The 12,850-nt window shown below is 33.4% G+C and overlaps 2 long non-coding RNA genes across 2 annotated transcripts; both read right to left on the bottom strand.

The window, feature by feature from the left end:
- Positions 1-1,500: 1,500 nt before the first annotated feature.
- On the bottom strand, positions 1,501-12,275 carry LOC123666554. Its single transcript, XR_006745273.1, has 3 exons — positions 11,997-12,275; positions 4,044-4,054; positions 1,501-1,514 (listed from the first exon to the last, which is right to left on the bottom strand). It is a non-coding gene; the product is annotated as an uncharacterized LOC123666554 (long non-coding RNA).
- On the bottom strand, positions 8,188-11,082 carry LOC123666555. The gene is made up of 3 exons (XR_006745274.1): positions 10,996-11,082; positions 9,463-9,464; positions 8,188-8,199 (listed from the first exon to the last, which is right to left on the bottom strand). It is a non-coding gene; the product is annotated as an uncharacterized LOC123666555 (long non-coding RNA).
- Positions 12,276-12,850: the final 575 nt, after the last annotated feature.

Here is a 12,850-nt window from a genome sequence, read left to right as displayed (position 1 = left end):
CACAAATATTCTAATATAACTAACACTATGATCACGGACGCCTGATTGGCTCGACGGCGGTACTCTTTAATGTGTTATGCACATTTTTACAAACATCTATTTTTGCGGTACTCAGTTTTTATACCGATCATACTACGACTGTACTATCTTGATACTAGGAATTAGTCTTATATCTTATTAAATATATACAGTTTCACAAAAAAAATCGCAAAATTTTAAAACATGTTAAGTTTTTATATATAGGTATTTGTAATAATTTTAAACTAGTCCATTTTTTAAAATAAATAATGAGACATTAAACTTAATTTTTTTTTCTTAAACTTTCTCCTATGCTCAATTCCGAATAGTAACTAAAAAAGATATTATCATACGAAAAGCCGTGACTCTCACTATACAAGAAATCCGTTTTGTATTTTAAATGGGAGCCGATACTGTTAAGGTTTCATGTTTTATGTATAGCTGCGCCCTGTTAAGTCTTAAGTCATGAACATCACTTCCTCTATCACTTCCCACATTTTTAAACGGAAATGCTACCAGGGTTTATTAGTAAGACGAAGGAGATTATAAATACTTTCACACTGCATTTGTATAAATTAATTGTCATTGTGTTACATATGTGTGTTACATACCTCTCGATTTTTTTTTTTATTCGTCTTATAAATTCGTCGTAAATTAAATATTTAAAAAGTTGAAATGCAAGCGTGAGTCGTGAATACAAACAATTACTTTTATAATTAAGATTATTTTTTTTACAAATTGTAAATATTTTTTGTTATATTTTCAAAATAAAAAGGTAATGTAGGATAGCTTTTGTGACGTTAATGTTTGTTTGGGAATCTCTGAAAGTGTGTCTTGGCGTGACAAAGGGATAAATTCCCCATAATGTATATTATATGGCACCACCTTATTGTAACTTCTCTAATTGCTCTAAATATTACGCTTCAGCCTGTAATATCCCACTACTGGGCATAGGCCTCTTTCCCCATGTAGGAGAAGGATCAGAGCTTAATCCACCACGCTGCTCCAATGCGGGTTGGCGGATATATTCCCTACTATGAGTAACGATCGCTATCAGGTGTATATGATAACAACCGGGACCGACGGCTTAACGTGCTCTCCGAGGCACGGTGGGGAGACCCACTATAAATACTCTAAATATAGATATTTATAATTATTATATTAATATAATATATAGTAAGAAGAAAAAAAAAGTCATAAGAAGTATCAAAATCATTCAAGTCCAACACACTCCTTTGTGTTTTTTGGCACAGCCGCCAAGCGCTGGTTTATGTGATGCATCAGCGCGTCGTGAAAGACGAACACACTCGTAAAATGTGCCTGTGTATGTGCAGAGAAAACAAACTCGCCATCTTTTAGAGCAAAATCGATGTTAATGGAATATATCTATTTATAAAAGTTTAAATTATGTAATTTATTGACAACTATTGTTTTAATTAAATAATGTTTGTTCAAATACGCGCATCGTGATATTAACGAAAGTGTCGATTTTAAGACTCAATTTTTTTTCTTTTCTTTTTATTCGCCTTTGTATACTGTTTTTTTTTTTTGTAATATGTTATTGTGCTGATTATTGTTGTGTACAATAAAGAGTATTTTTATTATTATATAAATAATTAAATTACGATTAACTAACTATTAGATGTGACTGTATTTCTATGATATTATGATAATGATGAAATAAGATAACTTATTACATTATTTTTGTTTAAGGAGAACGCGATTTTTTTCTAAATTTTAACCACTTTTTAACTCCTAGGAGCTGAGTTAGTGTATACACTATACACACATACCTGCATTATAATTTACATACTTCAATCTTAAAAGTATATTTGCTACTTTAAGTATAAGAGGATCTTGAATTACAAACTTCACAAAAATAAAAAGTGTAGTGTAAAGCGTGTAAAGCATTTTTAATTTTTGTTTTATAATTAATTGATCTTACAGAGCAAATTTGTATAACTTAAAACCCGACATCAATTCTAAACTTTTCTTGAAATTAACAATAAAATGAGTGTAGGTTGCTTATATTTCTACATTATTAATAGGTTATCTAGTATTTTTACAAATACTTTTTTTTTTATTTAAATAGGTCGGCAAACAAACGTACGGCTTACCTGATTGTAAGCGATTACCGTAGCTTATAGACGTCTGCAACACCAGAAGCATCGTAAGCATGTTGCCGACCCTATCTCTGATTCCTCCAAGGAGCTCTGTTTACCTACTAACTCATCAACAGGAACTTAACACTGCTTGAATACTGTATTATTTATCTGTGATCTTCTGTAAGGCCGAGGTACTCAGTTGGGCTGTTCCATATTTTGAGCAGGAAATTTCCGACTGTGCCCTCAGTTCAATTCAGTTCAGTACTTTTTTTATTATTTTATACACAGTTCTAGTAGCCATTACAGGATCTTCAATTCAAAACTTCTCGATAAGTACCTACGCAAGGGACATTAGTACGTTTTACGTGTCCAGGTATTTGAAAAACACTAGTTCTAGAACAATGGTTTGTTTGGATAGTAAACTTAAAACACGCCAATTGCAGGAAAAAGGATACAATAGAACATCGGTCCAACTCATTAACTATTCTCGCCTCGGACGAGAGATTTGTAGAAATGGTATCTTCGTCTGTCTTAAAATGTGTGCCTCTGTGTGTATGTGTATTTTTTATTAAAAATTTTCCGCTCTCAAAAGCTCTTTTTTAACTTTTATTACTGATTTATTGTTAGACGTAATACAGGACTTTTTTTTATATTTTTGTTGTTAACCTATATTCTTTTTCTGTCTAAACTACTTAATCGTCTCGAAATTAAAGTGCTTTAAAGTATGTAGCTTTATTTGGTACTTTTTAATTTTCCAAAAGCTCTTTATAGCTGTAATTTATCATATAATATATATAAATAAACTAGCTGACCCCGCAAACGTTTCTTTGCCATATATGTTATTAACCCGCTTAATCCCCCCCCCCCTTATAACTTAGAGTATGAAAAATAGATGTTGGCCGATTTTCAGACCTACCCGATATGTCCATAAAATTTTATTAAAATCGATCGAGCCGTTTCGGAGGAGACCAATGTTTAACACCATGACACGAGAATTTTATACATTAGATTACCTTCATTACAATATAGTCTACTTAGTTATTACTTTCGTAGCGACATGCCATTTTTAAATTATTTTATTCTATTACACTACGTCGGAATTTCTGTCTTGGAAATAGAACAAAAGTGAATTTAAAATGTAACAAATAATTGGGTGCTATATGCAATATATACAATTATTAGCTAACGGGTTCGCTCGCCGTGACTCTTAACAGCTTCAAGTATGTTTTATTTACAGGTAGTCTACACAACTCTATCTCCGTTCTAGATACACATGAAAACTTATTTTATACTGTTATTTGAAACAATAGATGTAACAATAGACATTTATGTCTTTACCGACTTCAAAAAAAGGAGGACGTAATCTCAGTTTAACTGTATTATTTAACATACATATATATATGCCATAACATATAAATATTTTAAATACCCCAAAATAATCACAGCTTTTTCCTTTTTTTAAATTATTGCCTCTGGGCCTCGAGGAGCACACAAAGAAGATAGTCCTGGTGGTCAATATGAGTATGAAAGAAAAATTTAGGAAAAATTAAAAATGCCCGGAAACGAAATGATCAGGTCCATTTCTCAGTTCACAAGAGGGAACAACATTTGTCAGGTAAGTAAGTGATAAATAATTTATTGATTCAATCTATAACATCTCACATCCGGGCATAGGCCTCTTTCTCCACGTAGGATATGATAAACAAAAATAAATTTAAATTTAATATTAAACGTCAAAGAATTAGGTACTATAGTCTTGTGGCCCTAAAACTCAATTACCTTATTATTAACATTTTTAACATCATATCAAAAATACCGACCGTTCCAGCGGTGAGTCCGACGCGGTGAGTCGGGGGCGTGGGTTCGAGCCCCGCTGGAACGGTCGGTATTTTGGATAAAATATTAGACAAAAAACAATACAAACAAAATACCTTATTATTGTTTATGAGTGTATTTTAAACCATAGACATATTCTATTTACTTATAGATAAACGGAAAGTTAAGAGCGTTTTTATTACCCAGTTTTCATTTAGGTTAACTATTAGGGCAAGAGGTAATTTGTTCCATTAAAATAGCGAGATTTATATTGTAGTACAGTCACTAATAAGGCTGTAATCATTTGAAACTTATAAAACTTTACTGAGTGAAGTTTTACTTCATAACATTATACTATTATTTTATTTATCGCACACGGAGAAATTGGCCTTTGCCTAGCAGTAAATAGATAATTTAGGGCTTCACACTCAAAGGACCCAATAGAATTTGTTTCCTATGACGGGCCAAATCCTTTTCAAATGCCCGGACCACGACAAATATCTACACATTTTTTTTTATGTCACTAGGTCGGCAAACAAGCGTACGGCTCACCTGATGGTAAGCGATTACCGTAGCTTATAGACGCCTGCAACACCAGAAGCATTGCAAGCGCGTTGCCGACCCAATCCCCAATCCCCCCAGGAGCTCTGGTCACCTTACTCACCAACAGGAACACAATACTGCTTGAAAACAGTATTATTTTGCTGTGATCTTCTGTAAGGTCGAGGTACTACCCCAGTCGGGCTGCTCTATATTTTGAGCAGGAAATTCCTGCTGTGCCCTACCTCAGTGACATATGGCCAATACAAATGTTTATCATTAGCGGAGCTAGAACCTTAAACCGCTAGCGCGTCAAACTCAATTTCGTAACATCTGTGCCAACGCGTAGACATAGCCATATAACCAACAATGCAACAGAATTTTTTTACCGATAAATTCAATGATGCATTTTTTTAAAATGAGTTAGCTTCCAAATTTTGTAAAGCGATACATAGCAGTCGAGTCTACATATGCGGATAAAAAAATAACCATGTGTAGTAGGTACTTATATTGAAAACTCATTAAAATTATATTAAAAAAAAAATACCTGACTTAGTAAATAACAAATGTGTCTGACGCGAACTTGAGAAGGCCTATGTCCAGCAGTTGATTGCAATAGGCTGAACTGAGTGACTGACTAGTCAGTCAGACTAAAAAATCTTATTGTTTTTTTTTTTTTTTTTTTTGTTGTAAATCATTATAGAACACAGGTGACGATTATTAGTTGTAACTTGTTTAATAAAAGTCTAAAAGTAAACTTTTTGTAATTACTTAAATATCATAATTACGCAGCTTGCTTTAATATCACAATTAAGGTGCAACGTGAGTAAAGTAATACGTCCACTTATAAATAGTGGCTGTGGTTTGTTGGCGCCTTAAAACCTGGTCTAATTAGTACTTAAAATTATTTACTTAACTCAGATTATACTAATAATCAATCCTAGATGTTCAGTTTGAACTTTAATTTTTTTACCGATTCTCTTCTGTAAAATTCACACATAATACAATTTAACGGAACACAAAATTTCGAATCGGTTTCAGCTTCAATTTAACTATTAATTTATTAAAAACAATTATAATTTTAATCTATGCAATGACGATTCAAAAGTTCTTTTGAAGACTAAGCCTTCGCCAGACTTATTAATTGTGTTATTAAATTTCAGTTATATTTATATCGACTGTTAATTTTTCATTAAAATATGAGATTATTAAATTTTAACAATTGTGCTATAGGTAACCTAACGTTTCTTTTTCTGTTATTTTTGTGGTTTGGTAATAAAGTTTTTGACAGTTCACTCACACTCACTTCAGCCTATCGCAGTCCACTGCTGGACATAGGCCTCCCCAAGTTCGCGCCACACATCCCGGTCTTCCGCAATCCTCATCCAGCCTACACCGGCAATCTTACGTAGATCGTCGGTCCAACGGGCCGGAGGACGTCCCACACTGCGTTTGCCAAGACGCGGTCTCCACTCTAGGACCCGTCTGCTCCAACGGCCATCGGTCCTGCGACACAGATGACCAGCCCACTGCCACTTCAACTTGCTAATTCTGTGGGCTATGTCGGTTACTTTCGTTCTCCCGCGGATAGTCTCATTTCTAATCCTGTCTTTGAGAGAGACCCCAAGCATAGCCCGTTCCATTGCACGTTGAGCGACTTTAAACTTGTGGACCAGTCCTTTGGTCAGTGTCCACGTCTCGGCTCCGTATGTTAACACAGGCAGGACGCATTGCTCGAAAACTTTTGTCTTCAAGCATTGCGGAATCTTCGAAGTGAAGACGCGACGGAGTCTGCCAAACGCCGCCCAGCCCAACCGAATCCTCCTATCGGCCTCCTTCTCGAAGTTGTTGCGGCCGACATCGTTTGACAGTTATCTGACCTTTAAAGGTATCAGTTAACGTAGGTGTCTGTTTTTTTTTAATCAAACTGGTATTCCTGAATTCCTATTTGTTTTTATATAAAGCCCGTATATATATATATATATATATATATATATACAGTATATATCCTATCTATAATGATGTCTAACATAAAATAGTTTTTAAAACCGTATTAGTACATCCTGAGATTGACACGCTGAAACAACTAAACAAACATCCGCATTTTGATATTAGCCATTATAAATTTACATTTCGTCTCATTAGCCTCCTCAAGTCCAAAGACTGGCTCATTTGTTGTCCGCAGAATCGGGTATAATTTAACGAGGAATTGCCACTAACATTCTTGTCACCATTCCACGCGGTCTTGATTGTACGATTACTTGCAAATGTATATGTTTATAATTATTTATTTGTCTACATTTACTTGTAGCTGAGTAAGAAATTAGTCTCCAAAATGGAAAAGAATAATAATTTTTTCTTAATAATTTTTTCTAAATATATTTTTCTTCATATAGAAGGCATTAAAAGCATTTTCGAATCGTCATTTTACAAATAAAAGTTATATTTGTTTTAAATATGCTGTTAATAATGGGCTGTGTGATTACGGCAGTTAAGTATATAGCCACCCCCCCCCTCTGCTCGTGGGTGTCGTAAGAGGCGACCAAGGGATAGCACAATTTCACTACCACCTTGGAACTTATAAGGCTGACCGATGGCGACATAACCATCCAACTGCTGGCTTTGAAATACACACGCCGAAGATGGGCAGCTGCGTCTTCGGTGCGACAAAGGCAGCACTGCGGTCACCAACCCGTCTGCCCGGCTTGGTGACTATGCGCAAAACACAGTCATAAGTTCGTGATATAATGTCTGGCGTGAACTTGCAGAGGCCTATGTCCAGCAGTAGACTGCGGTAAGCTGAAGTGAGTTCTAGTTAATATTATGCTACAACTGAAAATGCTTTTTTTAATAGTCTAGAATACGTAAGACAAATAGGTTTTATTGAGTTTCTAATTTAAGCATTGAATAATAATATTCATATATCGTCAACGTCATAAATTCACCATAAATTATCCATCGCTGTTCGCTGCATGTTTTAAGAATTAGTTGTGTACTTAGCGATACACAAAGTAGTCTGTTCGGTGAGGAAGGATCTTTAAAAGATCAGCCTACTTGTAGCGAAGTAGTGATGTGAACTTAAGTAAAATATAGCGTTACAAGATATAACAGATAATTACATTTATAATTGTGTTTGCTCGCAAACGAAAAAAAAAACCGACTTCAATTACATCGACGAGTAACATACAACGTAGGTCGACGAAAAAATAGTCAAGTAACTACGCCTTATCAAAGATTACTCAAAAATCAGTTGTCAGATCTCGATAAAATTTATATGTGACCACATGATAAACATCAACTTTCGATGAAATTAAAAATTATCAAAATCGGTACACCCAGTAAAAAGTTATTGCGGATTTTCGAGAGTTTCTCTCGATTTCTCTAAGATTCTATCATCAGATCCTGATTTCCTCATCATGGTACCAAACTAGGGATATCCCCTTTCTGACAAAAAAAGAAATATCAAAATCGGTACATCCAATAGAAAGTTATGTGGTATAATACAATGTAGGTCGACGAAACAAGCGTCAAGTAAAAACGCATTATTAGATATAACTCGAAAAGTAGTTGTTAGATCTCAAATAAATTTAAATGGGACCAATTGGCACACACCACCTTTCGATTAAAACAAAGTTTGTCGAAATCGGTCTACCCAGTCAAAAGTTCTGATGTAACATACATTAAAAAAAAAAAAAAAAAAAGTCGAATTGAGAACCTCCTCCTTTTTTGGAAGTCGGTTAAAAAGAAATCCATTGAAGTCTTAGATAACGGTATTTTTTTTAATATAAAGCTTCAGGAGTTGTCAATGTTTATTTTGAAACGTTAAGAAAGTTTCTTAAAAAAATCGAGTATAATTATTTTATATACAAATTACTTCTAAAATATAATTAAAGAACTATAAAATTAGCGCCCATATGTTTCATTAATTAAATGAGTTCATATATTTACTAAGTAAAGACAGGAACGTTAAGAAATTACCGTTACGAATACTAGTTGCAGTGTAAAGATTAATCTCGACGCCGATCCAGTTATTTAACATAATATTTCTAATATTTTTACCGACTTTAGACGTAGGACGAGGTGGTTCTCATTTCGACGGTATTTTTAATGTGTATGTGTGTGTGTGTGTGTTTTTTATTATTATTATATTACTCAAGATCTGGCCGAGTTGGCGCAACGGTTACAACCATGGATTGTATCTACCTGTTGCGCTGGCGGTTGCGGGTTCGATCCCCGCACATGACAAACATTTGTATTGGCCATAGAGGTGTTTGCCGTGGTCTGGGTGTTTGCGTAGTCTTTGTGGGCCTCCCCGCCTTGCCTCGGAGAGCACGTTAAGCCGTCGGTCCCGGTTGTTATCATGTACACCTGATAGCGATCGTTACTCAGAGTAGGAAATATATCTGCCAACCCGCATTGGAGCAGCGTGATGGATTAAGCTCTAATCCTTCTCCTACACGGGGAAAAGAGGCATATGCCCAGTAGTGGGATATTACAGGCTAAAGCGTACACAAGATCTACGGATTCTTAGTTGTCCATACTTTTTATGTGTGTTGTTCATAGATTTTTACTGGGTGTACCGATTTTGATGATCCTTTTTGTAATCGAAAACTGATACGTGTGTTATTGTTCCGTTTAAATTTGATCGAGACTGATGAGAGCTTTGTGAGTTATTCATAATAATGCGTATAAAATTAATAATTTTTTTGAATATATTCTTATGTTTTATTAATTGTTGATTTAAATGGAAGTAGTTTTTATTTATTTGCGATCAAACACAATTATAATCTTGTAATTTTAGTATCGTTCGTATTACGACATTTTTCCATTCTAGTGTTTGCTAGTTTTATTGAAATGTATGTAAATTTGTGTATAAGTCGCGCTTGTCCATACTAATGTATGTGTCCACTGCACATTATTTTTATATTTATTGGTATTAGACGACTACGATTTCATAAAATTTTAACCGCATTAAGAAATAAACGCCTCAAAGTCAAACGGCCCCCACTAAGATTTACATCTGTGTCGGAAGTACAAAAAACACAAAATACACAAGCATAAATGCCCAGAGCACATATAATCCACAAATGACCAGATCACGTAACATCTGTATGGCCACGTAGCATAGTAAGAGCATAATTTTCACATTTTTAATGTCTGTGTCACTACTTTAATCTAAATAACTTCTAGTAAATAGGTTTCTACTATCAATTAGTGCACTTACCTAACCTACTGCTAGTGGTATTTATAACCTGATTTAAGTTCAAACATATAATTTGATTAAGGTTATTTGAAAAGATTATTTTTTATACAGTTAAAATAAACCTAAGTACCTTTTTAAGGCAAAATTAAAAAAATAGTTTTTAGTTATAATTATCAAAAATAATATACATAACTTATAAATGCGTTATTTTATCATTTCCTTGATAAACGACAGAATATTATGAGTTAGACTTTTGCAGTAAAGTAAGTAAAAGAAAAATTTATGTATCATTAAATGATTTTTTTTCACAACGTTTAATGATAATGTTTTTAGTTAAGATTATTTTGTATTTTAAATTAAAAAAAATATATATAGGTACCCGTAACAAAGTTGTTTTATACGTTTATAAATTAAATCTTCTTTTTATTTAAAACGTTAACCACTAAATATCATACTTTAAAAGTAATTATATATAAATTTAAATTGCATTGCATAAAAAACGTTCAAATAAACTTCACACAGACAAATCTAACTCATACATACATCTGATATAAAAATAAACAAGAGAAAAACGTCGTCACGACACAAAACGTTTAGACAAATACATATAATTTATTTAAATAATTAATTTGTAGACATGTGCGTCGTTTTATATATTTTTTCAATAAGCTGCGTCCTTACACACACACACAAAAACAGATGACAATGGAAACTGACAACACGATGATAATACATGCTCCATCTGTACACAAAACAGCATATTGCCTTTAAAATAACATTACGTAAGTAGGCGCCGAGCCTTTTATATTCTTTAATATATAAATACACACATGTATAAAACATTAGCCTTTAAATTTTTCCATTTATTCGCGTTTTATTTTACAGCACAAGGAAAATATTAAATATGTGTAATTACGTTCATCAGCTATTTATTTATATATTGATGCTTATGTGTGTATTATTATAGTGCTTAGTTATTTGTGGTTTAATTCTTTTTTTAAAAAGTTTGCTAAATAATTTATTTTGTTTTAATTATATATATATATTTTAATTTTTGTGTTAAATACGGAATTTCACGTTAGTAAAACTATCAAATCAATTAATTAAACGATAATTTATGTTAGGATAAGAGGATGTACTGTACGTCAATTTATTAATATAATATTAATCACTTCGATTATACGTTACTTACGTTGTGACACTTGTCGATGTAATTGAAGTCGATTTTTTTCGTTTGCGAGCAAACACAATTATTAAAAGGAGTAACTGTGGAGTTTTTTGGCGGTTCTTCTCTACAGGGTCTGCGGGTTCTACGTTACGAAACTTCACTTTAAGCAAATTTAAAATTTTAATTTCTATAATGACGTTTCGAAAGTGCTTTTGAAGTCTATTTGCATAAAGCTATTTTGATTTTTATTCAAAAAATTGAGGTCAAAATATTTGGTATTTCAATTGTGCTGTATAAAATTTAAAATCGTAATAAATACTATTTTAATATTTAAATGGCAATAAAACCCTCTATATTTTAAATATTTTTAACGAGAAGGTTATATTATAAATCAACTAGTAAAGATACCACACCAACATACCATATTTGACCATATTTGATTTTATACCTACTGACTATAGTATAATGACGCCGCGTTGGCGCAACGGTTACGGTCATGGATTGTACCTGTTGCGCTGGCGGTTGCGGGTTCGATCCCCGCACATGACAAACATTTGTATTGGCCATAGAGGTGTCTGCCGTGGTCTGGGTGTTTGTGCAGTCCTTGTGGGTCTGCCCACCGTGCTTCGACGAGCACGTTAAGTCGTCGGTCCCGGTTGTTATCATGTACACCTGATAGCGATCGTTACTCATAATAGGGAATATATCCGCCAACCCGCATTGGAGCAGCGTGGTGGATTAAGCTCTGATTCTTCTCCTACGTGGGGAAAGAGGCCTATGCCCAGTAGTGGGATATTACACGCTGAAGCGACTATAGTATAATCCTAATGGGGCCGTTAGTCGTGAGGCGATGAGGTGATTTATTTATTATTATTTAAAAAAAAATTTGACTGGCCCGTTGGCGCAGTTTGTTATGCTATTTGCATTGCGGGTGTGATATTTATATTATTGTATTCTGGGCGTGATATTTATATATATAAGTATATTATTTTAGGCGTGTGTCCTATTAAGTACAGTTCGAGAGGTTATAGTCTTACTTCACATTTATTAACGAATTTGGAGGTTTAATTGGTAATTTTATACATGTTCGGTTTTAAAGTCATATAAGTCAAGAAAATACAACAGCTAAAAATATGGTTGATAAGACAAACAGCTTGTAGTGTATAGTGGATGAAGTGTAATTATGTTACTTAATTTTAAAAGAACAATATGAATAAAGATTATCACCGAATAAAGACCTGTAAGAGTTCATATATAATCATAATGTTTACTGAAAAATATGATGCGTTAAAAAATCTGTTTCTTTTCTACTAATTGGGGAGGAATATCTACAAACGCCAACGTGGATAGAAGGACGGAACCTCAGACGAAGAAAAATCCTTTTTGGACAGATTAGAAAAGTAATAATATAAAATGAAAATGTAAAATGTGCTAGATATATGCACATAAATGAAAATAAAGGAAATTAGAGTACTTTAAAAAATAATCTAGAACAATGTTTTAAATTATTAATAATTCCAAAAATAATTCACAAAGACACGCTTCGCATAATTTAGAAAAAAAGCTTCCTTGAAAATTAAGCCACCTTTCGTACATTTCTCTTGTAAATATTGTTACCCTGTACTTATATTATTTTGTATTTTAAAGAACTGAATATAATTTTTTTAAATAATGTATTTTATTAACCGACTTCAAAAAGGAGGAGGTTACTTAATTCGACCGTATATATTTTTTTATGTATGTTCGGGGATAACTTCGTCGTTTATGAACCGATTTGGATAATACTTTTTTTTGTTGGAAAAGAGATATCCCTAGTGTGGTACCATGATAAGGAAACCAGGATGTGACGATGGGATCCCAGAGAAATCGAGGGAAACTCAAAAATCTCCATAACTTTACTGGGTGTACCGATTTTGAAAATTTTTAATTTAATCAAAAGCCGATGTTTATCATGTGGTCAATTTAAATTTCTTCGAGATCTGGATAACAACTTTTGGAGTA

This window comes from Melitaea cinxia, chromosome 26 (assembly GCF_905220565.1).
Source record: "Melitaea cinxia chromosome 26, ilMelCinx1.1, whole genome shotgun sequence".
Classification (NCBI taxonomy): domain Eukaryota; kingdom Metazoa; phylum Arthropoda; class Insecta; order Lepidoptera; family Nymphalidae; genus Melitaea; species Melitaea cinxia.
The sequence above is the reverse complement of the archived record's forward strand: the minus strand, read 5'-3'. Positions and strand labels throughout refer to the sequence as shown.